The sequence below is a fragment of the Leucopleurus acutus genome (genome assembly GCF_964270905.1).
Source record: "Leucopleurus acutus genome assembly, chromosome: 10".
In the NCBI taxonomy this organism is placed as follows: Eukaryota; Metazoa; Chordata; class Mammalia; order Artiodactyla; family Delphinidae; genus Leucopleurus; species Leucopleurus acutus.
Window position 1 is genome coordinate 91084352 of NC_139153.1, and position 16008 is coordinate 91100359.

Sequence of the window (16008 nt, forward strand, 5' to 3'; positions counted from 1 at the left end):
ACTCCCACCACTAAAATTATGATAGAAGATAAGTTTTCCCACCAGCCAGAGGTTATTTCTCGGTTGAGACAACCTTTGATCTGAAGATGGACACACACACTCTGAGAGAGCTGACACTCAAAGGACCAATACCGCGTGACTGATTGGTTTCTAATATGGAGAGTGCGGCGCTGCCGTTGAGAAGAAGGGCTCTCTTGAGAGACAAGCCCAACTATTGTTTGGCTGCTCTCATGTTAGCGAGTGCCCTGCGGTAACCCTCATGCTCTGAAATACTCATATTGGTTATTTCAAAGTTGGGTGCGGAATTGTGCTTTCCCATGTCTGTCACTAATGACTTGCAGCTGTTGCTAATCTGTGCCTCTGATTTCCTTTGATTACTATGTGTATTGATGCCTGTGGTAAATAGGCATCTGCCAGGTGCCAGCACAATCAGGGGAAAAATATAAAAAGTTCCCTGTTTCAAATTCAATGTGACATTGTGCAAGTTGAGAGGCAGCCATTTAACTATTCAGAGGAAACAGCTTCCTGGGGCACCTCCGGCCTCCTGGCCAGGGACATTCCTCCCATTCTCCCCACACCCACCCCATGATGCTGATTTTCTTCAGGATGGTTTTCAGCCACGACAGGAGGGCTTCCATTGCCCATGACATCAGCAGAGAGAAATATTTAAGATGGGTGGTTACGACCCAAGTTTCTAGAGAGCATCTCACCCCTCAGCTGATTTAAGCCTTAAAGGACCTCACCTGTTCCATTAACTGCCCAAAAGCTTCTCCACAACAGCTGTCCTGTGTTTTTCCCTCTGAGGAACACATCTTTCTCAGCAAAGGCTCTGGGCTGTATCACCTTCTCTTTCAGGAGAACCAGGTGATAATCTGGAAGAAAACAAAGCAAGATGTAGGCTTTCAGTGGAAAAATGCAAAAGTGATCAGGATCAAAAGCCAACACCTGAGGGTACAATGGCACGTAGCTTCTTTGGAGCACTTGTGTCTTGCTTTTTTGGTTCTCAAGAAGCTAGAGACAGAGGTTGAGTTCATCCATTTCTTACTCTAACACAGCAATGTTACACCATAACTTTGAAGAAAAAAAGGAGCCTCTGGTGTCCCCAGGTAGGAGTTTTTCTCCATGGCTTCCTCGACCCTCCTTTACCACAGCAGTAAGAGTGATGATTTTATCATTGCTAGGAAACAGAGCAAGAGGCAAGTCTGCTTTGGAGTTAGTGGTTAGGTTGCGAAGTTAGGCACCTCAAAGAAGGGACCAAAGAATAAAGGCTGGCCAAGTGAAGCCTAGAACACTGAGAGAAAATTTCATGAGATCCCAAGATATATTGACGTTAAATAGGTCATTTGAACCTTACAAAAATCTGATATGAAAATGAGCATCTGATGGACTCTTATCATTCCCACTTGGGCAATTTTAAAACCCAGACTGAGGCTGGGACATTGATTTACAAGCAGAGCTCAGGAATGTCTGGTCTTCTTCCATCAAACTGGAACAAAGTGTCCACTCTAGACATTTAATCCCTGTGGCTTCAAAAATCTGCCAGTAAGACAGTATGCCCCAGCAATAGATAAAAATAGAACATAAATGAAACAGGACTTCATATCTAAGTCAGAAGAAATAACTAGAAGAATTTAGTAAATGCCCATTAGCCCAGTGATTAAGGGAAACAGATGCATCATAGTAATCATCTGAACATGGATTGTAAGATTCAGAAAGAAACCTCTGAGTTAAGCAAATTACAAGGCTAATAATAAGGGGATATAGCTAATAAATTAGCAAAAGTATGAGTCAACATTCTTAGAAAGAGATATTATATCATTCCCGCGATATTCAGACAACAAATACTTCAAAACTATTTTACTACACTGCATTTATTTAAAGACAGTGGTAAAAAATAAATTTCCCAGATCCAGACTGGAAGCAAGTCAACATCTAAGAGAGTCCTGGGGACGAGGGGAAGATGGCGGAAGAGTAAGACGCGGAGATCACCTTCCTCCCCACAGATACACCAGAAATACATCTACACGTGGAACAACTCCTAAAGACCACCTACTGAACGCTGGCAGAAGACCTCAGACCTCCCAAAAGGCAAGAAACTCTCCACGTACCTGGGTAGGGCAAAAGAAAAAAGAATAAACAGAGACAAAAGGATAGGGATGGAACCTGCACCCGTGGGAGGGAGCTGTGAAGGAGGAAAGGTCTCCACACACTAGGAAGCCCCTTCGCGGGCGGAGACTGCGGGTGGCGGAGGGGGGAAGCTTCGGAGCCGCGGAGAAGACCGCAGCAACAGGGGTGCGGAGGACAAAGCAAAGAGATTCCCGCACAGAGGATCAGGGCCGACCGGCACTCACCAGTCCGAGAGGCTTGTCTGCTCACCCGCCGGGGCGGGCGGGACTGGAAGCTGAGGCTCGGGCTTCAGTCGGAGCGCAGGGAGAGGACTGGGGTTGGCGGCGTGAACACAGCCTGCAGGCGGTTAATGCACCACAGCTAGCCGGGAGGGAGTCCTGGGAAAAGTCTGGACCTGCCGAAGAGGCAAGAGACTTTTTCTTCACTCTTTGTTTCCTGGTGCACGAGAAGAGGGGATTAAGAGTGCTGCTTAAAGGAGCTCCAGAGACGGCGCAAGTCGCGGCTATCAGCGCGGACCCCAGAGACGGGCATGAGACGCTAAGGCTGCTGGTGCCGCCACCAAGAAGCCTGTGTGCGAGCACAGGTCACTATCCACACCCCCCTTCCGGGGAGCCTGTACAGCCCGCCACTGCCAGAGTCCCGGGATCCAGGGTCAACTCCTCCGGGAGAACGCACGGCGCGCCTCACGCTGGTGCAACGTCACGCCGGCCTCTGACGCCGCAGGCCCGCCCCGCACTCCGTGCCCCTCCCTCCTCCCGGCGGGAGTGAGCCAAAGCCCCCGAATCAGCGGCTCCTTTAACCCCGTCCTGTCTGAGCGAAGAACAGATGCCCTCCAGCGACCTACACGCAGAGGCGGGGCCAGATCGAAAGCTGAACCCCTGGGAGGTGTGAGAACAAAGAAGAGAAAGGGAAATCTCTCCCAGCAGCCTCAGAAGCAGCGGATTAAAGCTCCACAATAAACTTGATGTACCCTGCATCTGTGGAATACCTGAATAGACAACGAATCATCCCAAATTAAGGAGGTGGACTTTGAGAGCAACACTTATGATTTTTTCCCCTTTTCCTTTTTGTGAATGTGTATATGTATGCTTCTGTGTGAGATTTTGTCTGTATAGCTTTGCTTCCACCATTTGTCCTAGGGTTCTATCCGTCCATTTTTTTTGTTTTTTGGGTTTTTTTTCTTAAAAATTTTTTTCTTAATAATTATTTTTTATTTTAATAACTATTTTATTTTATCTTCTTTTATTTTATCTTCTTTCTTTCCTTCCTTCCTTCCTCCCTCCCTGCGTCCTCCCTCCCTCCTTCCTCCCTCCCTCCCTCCTCCCACCCTCCCCCCTCCACCCTTTCTTTTCTTTTTCTTTCTTTCTTTCTTTCTTCCTTCCTTCCTTTCTTCCTTTCTTCTTTTTCTGCCTTTTATTCTGAGCCGTGTGGATGAAAGGCTCTTGGTGCTGCAGCCAGGAGTCAGTACTGTGCCTCTGAGGTGGGAGAGCCAACTTCAGGACACCGGTCCACAAGAGACCTCCCAGCTCCACATAATATCAAACAGCAAAAATCTCCCAGAAATATCCATCTCAACACCAGCACCCAGCTTCACTCAATGACCAGCAAGCTACAGTACTGGACACCCTATGCCAAACAACTAGCAAGACAGAAACACAACCCCACCCATTAGCAGAGAGCTGCCTAAAATCATAATAAGTCCACAGACACTCCAAAATACACCACCAAACGTGGACCTGCCCACCAGAAAGACAAGATCCAGCTTCATCCACCAGAACACAGGCGCTAGTCCTCTCCACCAGGAAACCTACACAACCCACTGAACCAACTTTAGCCACTGGGGACAGACACCAAAAACAATGGGAACTACGAACTTCCAGCCTGCAAAAAGGAGACCCCAAACATCGTAAGATAAGCAAAACGAGAAGACAGAAAAACACACAGCAGATGAAGGAGCAATATAAAACCCCACCAGACCTAACAAATGAAGAGGAAATAGGCAGTCTACCTGAAAAAGAATTCAGAATAATCATAGTAAAGATAATCCAAAATCTTGAAACTAGAAGAGACAAAATGCAAGAAACGTTTAACAAGGACCTAGAAGAGCTAAAGATGAAACAAGCAACGATGAACAACGCAATAAATGAAATTAAAAATACTCTAGAAGGAATCAATAGCAGAATAACTGAGGCAGAAGAACGGATAAGTGACCTGGAAGATAAAATAGTGGAAATAACTACTGCAGAGCAGAATAAAGAAAAAAGAATGAAAAGAATTGGGGACAGTCTCAGAGACCTCTGGGACAACATTAACCACTCCAACATTAGAATTACAGGGGTTCCAGAAGAAGAAGAGAAAAAGAAAGGGACTGAGAAACTATTTGAAGAGATTATAGTTGAAAACTTCCCTAATATGGAAAAGGAAATAGTTAATCAAGTCCAGGAAGCACAGAGAGTCCCATACAGGATAAATCTAAGGAGAAACACGCCAAGACACATACTAATCAAACTGTCAAAAATTAAATACAAAGAAAACAAAAGCAGCAAGGGAAAAACAACAGATAACACACAAGGGAATCCCCATAAGGTTAACAGCTGACCTTTCAGCAGAAACTCTGCAAGCCAGAAGGGACTGGCAGGACATATTTAAAGTGATGAAGGAGAAAAACCTGCAACCAAGATTACTCTACCCAGCAAGGATCTCATTCAGATTTGATGGAGAAATTAAAACCTTTACAGACAAGCAAAAGCTGAGAGAGTTCAGCACCACCAAACCAGTTTTACAACAAATGCTAAAGGAACTTCTCTAGGCAAGAAACACAAGAGAAGGAAAAGAACTATAATAACGAACCCAAAACAATTAAGAAAATGGGAATAGGAACATACATATCGATAATTACCTTAAAGGTAAATGGACTAAATGCTCCCACCAAAAGACACAGATTGGCTGAATGGATACAAAAACAAGACCCATATATATGCTGTCTACAAGAGACCCACTTCAGACCTAGAGACACATACAGACTGAAAGTGAGGGGATGGAGAAAGATATTCCATGCAAATGGAAACCAAAAGAAAGCTGGAGTAGCAATTCTCATATCAGACAAAATAGACTTTAAAATAAAGACTATTACAAGAGACAAAGAAGGACACTACATAATGATCAAGGGATCAATCCAAGAAGAAGATATAACAATTGTAAATATTTATGCACCCAACATAGGAGCACCTCAATACATAAGGCAAATACTAACAGCCGTAAAAGGGGAAATCAACAGTAACACATTCATAGTAGGGGACTTTAACACTCCACTTTCACCAATGGATAGATCATCCAAAATGAAAATAAATAAGGAAACACAAGCTTTAAATGATACATTAAACAAGATGGACTTAATTGATATTTATAGGACATTCCATCTGAAAAAAACAGAATACACATTTTTGTCAAGTGCTCATGGAACATTCTCCAGGATAGATCATATCTTGGGTCACAAATCAAGCCTTGGTATATTTAAGAAAATTGAAATTGTATCAGGTATCTTTTCTGACCACAATGCTATGAGACTAGATATCAATTACAGGAAAAGATCTGTAAAAAATACGAACACATGGAGGCTAAACAATACACTACTTAATAACGAAGTGATCACTGAAGAAATCAAAGAGGAAATTTAAAAATACCTAGAAACAAATGACAGTGGAGACACGACGACCCAAAACCTATGGGATGCAGCAAAAGCAGTTCTAAGAGGGAAATTTATAGGAATACAATCCTACCTTAAGAAAAAGGAAACACCTCGAATAAACAACCTAACCTTGCACCTAAAGCGATTAGAGAAAGAAGAACCAAAAAAACCCCAAAGTTAGCAGAAGGAAAGAAATCATAAATATCAGATCAGAAATAAATGAAAAAGAAATGAAGGAAATGATAGCAAAGATCAATAAAACTAAAAGCTGGTCCTTTGAGAAGATAAACAAAATTGATAAACCATTAGCCAGACTCATCAAGAAAAAAAGGGAGAAGACTCAAATGTATAGAATTAGAAATGAAAAAGGAGAAGTAACAACTGACACTGCAGACATACAAAAGATCATGAGAGATTACTACAAGCAACTCTATGCCAATAAAATGGACAACCTGGAAGAAATGGACAAATTCTTAGAAATGCACAACCTTCTGAGACTGAACCAGGAAGAAAGAGAAAATATGAACAGACCAATCACAAGCACTGAAACTGAAACTGTGATTAAAAATCTTCCAACTAACAAAAGCCCAGGACCAGATGGCTTCACAGGCTAATTCTATCAAACATTTAGAGAAGAGCTAACACCTATCCTTCTCAAACTCTTCCAAAATATAGCAGAGGGAGGAACACTCCCAAACTCATTCTACGAGGCCACCATCACCCTGATACCAAAACCAGACAAGGATGTCACAAAGAAAGAAACTACAGGCCAATATCACTGATGAACACAGATGCAAAAATCCTCAACAAAATACTAGCAAACAGAATCCAACAGCACATTAAAAGGATTATACACCCTGATCAAGTGGGGTTTATTCCAGGAATGCAAGGAGTCTTCAATATACGCAAATCAATCAACGTGATACAACATATTAACAAATTGAAGGAGAGAAACCATATGATTATCTCAATAGATGCAGAGAAAGCTTTTGACCTAATTCAACACCCATTTACGATAAAAACCCTGCAGAAAGTAGGCATAGAGAGAACTTTCCTCAACATAATAAAGGCCATATATGACAAACCCACAGCCAACATCATCCTCAATGGTGAAAAACTGAAAGCATTTCCACTAAGATCAGGAACAAGACAAGGTTGCCCACTCTCACCACTCTTATTCAACATAGTTTTGGAAGTTTTAGCCACAGCAATCAGAGACAGAAAAGAAATAAAAGGAATCCAAATCAGAAAAGAAGAAGTAAAGCTGTCACTGTTTGCAGATGACATGATACTCTACATAGAGAATCCTAAAGATGCTACCAGAAAACTACTAGAGCTAATCGATGAATTTGGTTAAGTAGCAGGATACAAAATTAATGCACAGAAATCTCTGGCATTCCTATACACTAATGATGAAAAATCTGAAAGTGAAATCATGAAAACACTCCTATTTACCATTGCAACAAAAAGAATAAAATATCTAGGAATAAACCTACCTAAGGAGACAAAAGACCTGTAGGCAGAAAATTATAAGACAGTGATGAAAGAAATTAAAGATGATACCAATAGATGGAGAGATATACCATGTTTTTGGATTGGAAGAATCAACATTGTAAAAATGACTCTACTACCCAAAGCAATCTACAGATTCAATGCAATCCCTATCAAACTACCACTGGCATTTTTCAGAGAAGTAGAACAAAAAATTTCACAATTTGTATGGAAACACAAAAGACCCCGAATAGCCAAAGCAATCTTGAGAACGAAAAACGGAGCTGGAGGAATCAGGCTCCCTGACTTCAGACTGTACTACAAAGCTGCAGTAATCAAGACAGTATGGTACTAGCACAAAAACAGAAAGCTAGATCAATGGAACACAATAGAAAGCCCAGAGATAAACCCACATACATATGGTCACCTTATCTTTGATAAAGGAGGCAGGAATGTACAGTGGAGAAAGGACAGCCTCTTCAATAAGTGGTGCTAGGAAAACTGGACAGCTACATGTAAAAGTATGAGATTAGATCACTCCCTAACACCATACACAAAAATAAACTCAAAATGGATTAAAGACCTAAATGTAAGGCCAGACACTATCAAACTCTTAGAGGAAAACATAGGCAGAACACTGTATGACATAAATCATAGCAAGATCCTTTTTGACCTACCTCCTCGAGAAATGGAAATAAAAACAAAACTAAACAAATGGGACCTAATGAAACTTAAAAGCTTTTGCACAGCAAAGGAAACCATAAACAAGACCAAAAGACAACCCTCAGAATGGGAGAAAATATTTGCAAATGAAGCAACTGACAAAGGATTAATCTCCAAAATTTATAAGCAGCTCATGCAGCTCAATAACAAAAAAACAAACAACCCAATCCAAAAATGGGCAGAAGTCCTAAATAGACATTTCTCCAAAGAAGATATACAGACTGCCAACAAACACATAAAAGAATGCTCAACATCATTAATCATTAGAGAAATGCAAATCAAAACTACAATGAGATATCATCTCACACCAGTCAGAATGGCCATCATCAAAAAATCTACAAACAATAAATGCTGGAGAGGGTGTGGAGAAAAGGGAACACTCTTGCACTGCTGGTGGGAATGTGAATTGGTACAGCCATTATGGAGAACAGTATGGAGGTTCCTTAAAAAACTACAAATAGAACTACCATATGACCCAGCAATCCCACTACTGGGCATATACCCTGAGAAAACCATAATTCAAAAAGAGTCATGTACCAAAATGTTCATTGCAGCTCTATTTACAATAGCCCAGAGATGGAAATAACCTAAGTGTCCATCATCAGATGAATGGATAAAGAAGATGTGGCACATATATACAATGGAATATTACTCAGACATAAAAAGAAACGAAACTGAGCTATTTGTAATGAGGTGGATGGACCTAGAGTCTGTCATACAGAGTGAAGTAAGTCAGAAAGAGAAAGACAAATACCGTATGCTAACACATATATATGGAATTCAAGAAAAAAAAATGTCATGAAGAACCTAGGGGTAAGACAGGAATAAAGACACAGATCTACTAGAGAATGGACTTGAGGATATGGAGAGGGGGAAGGGTAAGCTGTGACAAAGCGAGAGAGAGGCATGGACATATATACACTACCAAACGTAAAACAGATAGCTAGTGGGAAGCAGCCGCATAGCACAGGGAGATCAGCTCGGTGCTTTGTGACCACCTAGAGGGGTGGGATAGGGAGGGTGAGAGGAAGGGAGACGCAAGAGGGAAGAGATATGGGAACATATGTATATGTATAACTGAGTCACTTTGTTATAGAGCAGAAACTAACACACCATTGTAAAGCAATTATACTCCAATAAAGATGTAAAAAAAATAATAATAAAGAAATAAAAGGGTCTTGATGGATTGGAAAGGGGAAAGACTTTACTGAGATACAGAATATATTGCCAAGGAGACCGACCGAAGGCAAAGACATCAAAGAGGTTCGACCCTGCTGCTGCCCTTTTAATCAAAGTTTCGCCAAGTATGCAAAAGCATCTCTCTTCTCATTGATAGTCAGAAAAGAGATAGAATGAGATGAGGTGTAGGATTGATAATCATCCAGAATACCAGTAGGAAAAGGCTAGCTGGGAACATGTTAGTCTTCTAACGCCAATTCACACGGCCACCTCCCCACCATCCCCATTCTCCAAAGGAATGTAATGTCAGGCACAACATACTCTTAGCCTCACGTGCAAACCTGCATGGCAGAGAAATCTTTGGTTTTTCAGCTCCTTGATATGACCTCTTATAATTACCCGTAATCTTAGTAATGGGATTTAAATTGCTATCACACATCTGAACACAATATATTCCAGAAAGACCTGTAAAAGGAAACTTCCTGCTGGAGCTCTGTCAAGGGTCTAGGTCCTGCTCAGACAATGAGGTTGAGCTGAATCCTGCACAGACAGCAAGAGCTAGTTGCAGCCAAGTGAAGTAATCTGCTGGATCTTCTGTCCATCAACCTCCCTGCTCCATCCGCAACAAAACTCTTATTCAGTAACTTGGAGGAATCAGAAATCACAAGAGAAATCCACTAAATGTGAACTCGGTTTTGTCACCATGAGTGTTCCTTTCATTACTGGGTGAAAGTGTGAGATATCTAATGTTTAGTGATATCAGTTTCACATTTAATTCAGGTCATTGGAATGGCACTTGCCCCTTTTCCAAATATTTAAACAGGAGTTTTGTGACTGGTTCCCAAATAGTGATGCAAGGGGCGTATCAATGTGAGCTGCTCTACAAATTAAAATAAAATAATTAAAACATAAAAAGAATTTGGAAAAAGTGCTTATTATGTTATGTTCCCTTTTAAGGATTCCTAAAATACACTACCACACAATGGATTCTGGAGGAGTCCTGAAGTTCAATAAAATTTAATCTAGAATTCTGATGGGAAAATTACTTCATACAGACAATACCTGTAAATACATGAGAAAAAGTGTTTCATGTTCATGCTATTTTAATATATTCATTTGTCTACACCAACACAGTCATTTTATTACTTACAAATTGGCAAATGTAGGGAGTACTTCTACTATAGATTTTCATCTATATAATTTGGTCCATAAAGTGGCCATGATAATAAACTTTGGCAATAATCAAGATGAGACAAAAATCACTGTTCAAGTGAAATCCTGTAGCAGGATAAGTTAATTTGGGGTCTTTCTTAACTGCCTATTATATGTTTTGTGAAATATTTCATTTGTATTAATGAAAGTGGGAAATGTTATGATTTTTGCCACAAAGAAATGTGATCTCAGGGAAATCCTACAAGCGTTTCATAATAACATTCATCCTCTACGCCCTCAACCCCCAAAATTACTATGTAAGTATAATCCGATGAGTTTTAAAGAAGACCTTCCATGTGAAAAGCATGTGATAGAGACTGACAGTCCTCATTCCTTGTTTGGGAGCTTGTTAAATTCAGTAGATGAGGCACGATAACTCTGCTAATACTTAAAGACATAATACTGTAAATGCTGTAAGGGAATAAAAGAGGGCCAGCTCCCAATTACAACTGGGAATATCAGGCAAAGCTTCATGAAGTGGATGTCATTTGAGCAGAGCCCTAGAGAATGTGCTGATCATTAATAAATAGAGACGAGGGAAGGAAGAGAAAAGTATTATAGCAAGACCAAAGAGAAATATCAGAAAATGAAGAGAAAAGTTGCATTCAGATTTTTTTCAGGGTCTTGAATACTAGGTAGGACATTTGAAATGTGAAAATAAATTACATAAAGAACCAATGAAGATTTTTAAGAAAAGAAGCAACCCTTAAAGAGCTATAACCTGGGAGGAGCATGTGGAATGGATGAGGAGAGCAGTCTAGAGCAATGGTTCTCAAAGTGTGGTCCCCTGGGCAGCAGCAGCATCACCTGGGGCCATGTCAGGAATGCATACTCCTGGGCCCCACCCCAGACTTAGAAATCAGAAACTCTGAAAACGGGACCCAGGAATCTGCGTTTTAACAAGTCTTTCAGGGGATTCTGATACATGCTCAAGTTTCAGAACCACTCATCTAAAGGCAAGAAAATCAACCACAAGATAATTTTATTCATCTAGATGACTGGTAATGAAGATATCTTACCTGGTATCTTAATCCAGGTAAGATAATCGTAGTAAGAAGGAAAAGGATAGAACAGATGGAGGAAAAGCAGCTAATTTCACCAAAAGATCAGTGATCTAAAGGATGCAGATCATCACATCTCTTCAAATGCTATCCCAAATTTCCCAGACAGAAGACCACAGTTCCCTTTGTTTTTCCCCAGCATGTAAGCAATATTGTAGAAACACAACTGAACAACTTCTGAAGACTAACTATATATAAGGAATGAGGGATACAGAGGATTTAAAATAACTCCAAGTTTTAAGCCTCAGAGATAGGTTGTTGAAAGATGCCTTTAACAAAGACAATTAAGAAAAGCAGGGCTTCCCTGGTGGCGCAGTGATTGGGAGTCCGCCTGCCGATGCAGGGGACACGGGTTCGTGCCCCGGTCCGGGAGGATCCCACATGCCGCGGAGTGGCTGGACCCATGAGCCATGGCCACTGGGCCTGCGCGTCTGGAGCCTGTGCTCCGCAACGGGAGAGGCCACAATAGTGAGAGGCCCGCGTACCACAAAAAAAAGAAAAGAAAAGCAGGAGGAGCTATAGATGGAAAAATGGAATGAATCCATGTGTTTAGTTTTTACTTATTTATAACCCTCTCCAGTGAATAAAAGGATTCACAGAAGCTTACAAATATGCATACTCTACAGTAAGGTAAAGTAACATACAAGAAAAGAAAAAATAAGAAAGAAAAAATGAGGCCGGAGAAAAATAAAGGTAGAAAAGTAAGATGAAGCCACAAGTGAGCCAGAATAGGGCCACGACTATGGCTTTTTGCTTCCTTGTAATCATTACCCCAAAATATTCACAGGATTCATGAGAGCAAAGCAAATCAGTTACTTAGGAAAAGTCCATTTTTCCTTTGTACTGAAACCAGGGAGGAGTTTCCCCCTTAGACCATCCAAGAGGGGATTTATAATGTAGCAAACAGTCCTGTCAGTACTGCCCTTGGAGATAAATTATTTGGTTTGAGACTGCCACATGGAACTATATGTACATGTCCTTAGAACAATAAAGTTAATATTGTTGCTATTAGGACTTATGCCTATGGTATAGAAAACACTACCTAAATAAGATATAATATTGTCACTAAGATTATAAAGCAATAGGTTTCAAACATGAATATTTAATTGAAAATATAAAAATGAACAGCAAAGGAAACTATCAATAAAACAAAAAGGCCACCTACTGAATGAGACAAGATATTTGGTAAAAGGTATTTGCAAACGATATATCTGATATGGGAGAAGATATTTGCAAATGATATATCTGACAAGGAGTTAATATCTAAAATATACAAAGAACTCATACAACTCAACATCAAAAAAACAAACCACCCAATTTAAAAAATGGGCAGAGGGACTGAACAGATATTTTTCCAAAGAAGACATACAGATGGCCAACAAACATAAGAAAAGAAGCTCAAAACCACAATGAGATATCACCTGAAGCCTGTCAGAATGGCTATTACCAAAAAGACAAGAAAAAACAAGAGATGTGGCAAGAATCTGGAGAAAAGGGACCCCTAGTGCACTGTTGGTGGGAATGTAAACTGGTGCAGCCACTGTGGAAAACAGTATGAAGCTTTCTCAAAAAATTAATAATAGGGACTTCCCTGGTGGTGCAGTGGTTAAGAATCCGCCTGCCAATTCAGGGGACACAGGTTCGAGCCCTGGTCCGGGAAGATCCAACATGCCACGGAGCAACTAAGCCCATGCGCCACAACTACTGAGCCTGCGCTCTAGACCCCGTGAAACACAACCACAACTACTGAAGCCCACACACGTAGAGCCTGTGCTCCGCAACAAGAGAAGCCACTGCAAGGAGAAGCCCACGTGCAGCAACGAAGAGTAGCCCCCGCTCGCCACAACTAGAGAAAGCCTGCACACAGCAACAAAGACCCAACGCAGCCAAAAGTAGATAAATAAATAATTTTTTTAAAAAATTAATAATAAAACAACCATATGGTCAAGCAATTCCACTTCTGGTATTTTTCCAAAGAAAATAAAAACTGTAATTAGAAAAGATATATGCACCTCTATGTTCACTGCAGCATAATTTACAATAGCCAAAATATGGAAGCAACCTCAGTGCCCATCAACAGATGAATGGATAAAGAAGATATGGTAAATATATATACAATGGAATATTACTCAGAATATTACCATAACAAAGAAGGAAATTTTGCCACTTGTGACAACATGGATGGACCTAGTGGGTATTATGTTAAGTTAAATAAGTGAGACAGAGAAAGGCAAATACTGTACAATTTCACTTATATGCAAATCTAAAAAACAAATAAACAAACATAACAAAACAGAAACAGACTCATAGATACAAAAAACAAAGGGTGGTTGCCAGAAGAGTGGGGGTGAAATATGTGAGAGAGATTAAGAGGTACAAACTCCCAGTTACAAAATAAATGAGTCACTGGGATAAAATGTACAGTGTGGGTAATATAGTCAGTAACATTGTAATAACTTTGTATGGTGACAGAACTAGACTCATCTTGGTGATCACTTTGTAACGTACAGAAATACTGAATCACTATGTTGTGCACCTAGAATTAACATAATGTTATATATCAATTATACTTCAACTATATAAATGTATATATATATATGTGTGTGTGTGTATATATATGTTTCCCTCTTGGAAAAAAACCTAAATTCATCAAACTTTAAATTTATAAAGCTGATGAATAATAAGCATTCCAAAAGATTCAAAATAAGCTGTCAACATTAATTTTTATTGACTAGCAATTGCCATTAGTGAAGTCAATTGATAAAATTTCATTTATCACTAGGTTTTCTTTTTCTTTTTTTTTTTTTGTTTTGTTTTGTTTTGGCTGTGCCATGTGGCTTATGGGATTTTTAGTTCCCTGACCAGGGATCGAACCTGTGCCCTCAGCAGTGAGAACACGGAGTCCTAACCATGGGACCGCCAGGGACTTCCCTATCACTAGATTTTCTGGGGTTTTTTGTGGTTTTCTTTTTCATTTTATTTTATTTTGTTTATACAGCAGGTTCTTATTAGTTACCTATTTTATACATCTTAGTGTATATATGTCAATCCCAATCTCCCAATTCATCCCACCACCCCCACCCTCCACCCACTTTCCACCCTTGGTGTCCATACGTTTGTTCTCCAAATCTGTGTCTCTATTTCTGCCTTGCAAACTGGTTCATCTGTACCATTTTTCTAGATTCCACATATATGCATTAATATATGATATTTGTTTTTCTCTTTCTGACTTACTTCACTCTGTATGACAGTCTCTGGGTCCATCCACATCTCTACAAATGACACAATTTCATTCCTTTTTATAGCTGAGTAATATTCCATTATATATATGTACCACATCTTCTTTATCCATTCATCTGTCAATGGGCATTAAGGTTATTTCCTTGACGTAGCTATTGTAAATAGTGCTGCAATGAACACTGGGGTGCATGTGCCTTTTTAAATTATTGTTTTCTCTGGGTATATGCCCAGTAGTGGGATTGCTGACATATGGTAATTCTATTTTTAGTTTTTTAAGGAACCTCCATACTGTTCTCCATAGTGGCTCTATCAATTTACATTCCCACCAACAGTGCAAGAGGGTTCCCTTTTCTCCACATCCTCTCCAGCATTTGTTGTTTGTAGGTTTTGTGATGATGCCCATTCTAACTGGTGTGAGGTGATACCTCATTGTAGTTTTGATTTGCATTTCTCTATTACTGATGTTGAGCATCTTTTCATATGCCTCTTGGCCATCTGTATGTCTTCTTTGAAGAAATGTCTATTTAGGTCTTCTGCCCATTTTTGGATTGGGTTGTTAGTTTTTGTGATATTGAGCTGCATGAGCTGTTTATATATTTTGGAGATTAATCCTTTGTCCATTGATTTGTTTGCAAATATTTTCTCCCAATCTGAGGGTTGTCTTTTGGTCTTGTTTATGGTTTACTTTGCTGTGCAAAAGCTTTTAAGTTTCATTAGGTCCCATTTGTTTATTTTTGTTTTTATTTCCATTACTCTAGGAGGTGGGTCAAAAAAGACCTTGCTGTGATTTACATCAAAGAGTGTTCTTCCTATGTTTTCCTCTAAGAGTTTTATAGTGTCCAGTCTTACATTTAGGTCTTTAATCCATTTTGAGTTTATTTTTGTGTATGGTGTTAGGGAGTGTTCTAATTTCATTTTTTACATGTAGCTGTCCAGTTTTCCCAGCACCACTTATTGAAGAGACTCTCTTTTCTCCATTGTATATCCTTGCCTCCTTTGTCATAGATTAGTTGACCATAGGTGTGTGGGTTTATCTCTGGGCTTTCGATCCTGTTCCATTATCTATATTTCTGTTTTTGTGCCAGTACCATGTTGGCTTGATTACTGTAGCTTTGTAGTATAGTCTGAAGTCAGGGAGTCTGATTCCTCCAGCTCTGTTTTTTTCCCTCAAGATTGCTTTGGCTATTCGAGGTCTTCTGTGTCTCCTACAGATTTTAAGATTTTTTGTTCTAGTTCTGTAAAAAATGCCATTGGTAATTTGATAGGGATTACATTGAATCTGTAGAT

At 40.0% G+C, this 16008-nt stretch overlaps 1 protein-coding gene across 1 annotated transcript in view; it reads right to left on the reverse strand.

Moving 5' to 3' along the window:
• Positions 1-749: 749 nt before the first annotated feature.
• Positions 750-16008, reverse strand: part of RNF144B (ring finger protein 144B) — a 154207-nt gene continuing 138948 nt past the window's right edge. Inside the window, exon 12 of the transcript XR_014326512.1 lies at positions 750-872. The gene's annotated coding sequence lies outside the window, so the exon portion shown is untranslated. The remainder of the gene's footprint in view (positions 873-16008) is intronic.